Source organism: Piliocolobus tephrosceles, chromosome 2 (assembly GCF_002776525.5).
Source record: "Piliocolobus tephrosceles isolate RC106 chromosome 2, ASM277652v3, whole genome shotgun sequence".
Taxonomy (NCBI): domain Eukaryota; kingdom Metazoa; phylum Chordata; class Mammalia; order Primates; family Cercopithecidae; genus Piliocolobus; species Piliocolobus tephrosceles.
This window is the reverse complement of record NC_045435.1, coordinates 50,909,061-50,910,820: the sequence shown is the minus strand read 5'-3', so window position 1 is coordinate 50,910,820 and position 1,760 is coordinate 50,909,061. Positions and strand designations below refer to the sequence as shown.

General features: G+C 39.6%; 1 non-coding gene across 1 annotated transcript; it reads left to right on the top strand.

The window, feature by feature from the left end:
• The first annotated feature begins 487 nt into the window (after window positions 1-487).
• Window positions 488-590, top strand: LOC111546989. The gene has a single exon (XR_002732994.1). It is a non-coding gene; the product is annotated as a small nucleolar RNA U13 (small nucleolar RNA).
• Window positions 591-1,760: the final 1,170 nt, after the last annotated feature.

Sequence of the window (1,760 nt, the reverse complement as noted above, 5' to 3'; positions counted from 1 at the left end):
CATATACATTAGGGACACACACATGCATTTGAAAAGCATTAACAATTGACCTGAATAAATATATAAAGAACTATTAAAACTCAGCAGTAAGAAAACAGCTAAAAAACGGGTGAAATATTTGATCTGACACCTTGAAGACAATACAAGAATGGCAAACTGGCCGGGGGTGGTGGCTCACACCTGTAATCCCAGCACTTTGGGAAGCCAAGATGGGTGGATCACCTGAGGTCAGGAGTTCAAAACCAGCCTGGCCAACATGGCGAAACTCCGTCTCTACTAAAAATACAAAAATAAGCCGGTTGTGGTGGTGCACATCTATAGTCCCATCTACTCAGGAGGCTGAGGCAGGAAAATCACTTGAAACTGGGAGGCGGAGGTTGCAGTGAGCTGAGATCACACCACTGCACTCCAGCCTAGGTGAAAGAGTAAGACTCTGTCTCAAAAAAAAAAAAAAAAAAAAAAAAGAATGGCAAACAAAATACAACAGATTTTTTAATGTTCATAAGCATGATGAGTGGGTTTTCATGTTCATGTGTGAGGTGTGCCTCCCTCAAACCTTGTTATGATGTCAACATATTGCCTATCTGATGAGAAGTAAAAACAAAAAAACAGTGAAAAGGCAGTTTACAGAATGGGAGAAAACATTTGCAAATCATACATCCAATAAGGACCTCAATAGCAAGGAAACAATTTTAACATGGACAAAGGACCTAAGTAGACATTTCTCAACAGAAGACATTAAATGGCCAAAAGATAAGTGTTGGTGAGGATGTGGAGAAAATGGAACCCTCCCAGGCTCTTGGTGGGAATGTGTATTAGTACAGCGATTATGGCAAACAGTATGGAGGTTCCTCGAAAAACTAAAAATAGAATTACCATATGATCCAGCAATCTCACTTCTGGGTATATGTATACAGGAAATGAAAATCAGTATTTTGAAGAGATAGCTGCACTCCCATGTTCATTGCAGCACTATTCACAATAGCCACATTATGGAATCAAGTGTCCATTGCCAGATGAATGCATAAAGAAAATGAGGGCCAGGTGTGGTGGCTCATGCCTGTAATCCCAGCACTTTGAGGGGCCAAGGTGGGCAGATCACCTGAGGTCAGGAATTTGAGACCAGCCTGGCCAACATGGTGAAACCCCGTCTCTACTAAAAATACAAAATTAGCCGGGTGTGGTGGTCGGCACCTGTAATCCCAGCTACTCTGGAGGCTGAGGCAGGAGAATTGCCTGAATCCAGGAGGCAGAGGTTGCAGTGAGCCAAGATCACACCACTGCACTCCTGCTTGGGCAACAAGAGTGAAACTCTGTCTCAAAAAAAAAAAGAAAAAGAAAAAAGAATATATGCATGTTCTCACTTATATGTGGAAATGTATGTTCTCACTTATATGTGGAATTTTTTTGGTTTTTTGAGACGGAGTCTCACTCTGTTGCCAAGAGCGAAACTCCGTCTCAATAAGTAAGTAAGTAAGTAAGTAAGTAAGTAAATAAATAAATAAATAAATAAATAAAAATTAAATAAGTTGCCAAGAGCGAAACTCCGTCTCAATAAGTAAGTAAGTAAGTAAGTAAGTAAGTAAGTAAGTAAGTAAATAAATAAATAAATAAATAAATAAATAAATAAATAAAAATTAAATAAGTTGAACTCACAAAAGCAGAGAGTAGAATGGTAGTTGCCAGAGTCAGGGCTTTGAGATGAAACAGGGAGATATTGGTCAAAGGGTATGGGGCACCCTTTTGGTTGGGAGGAGTAT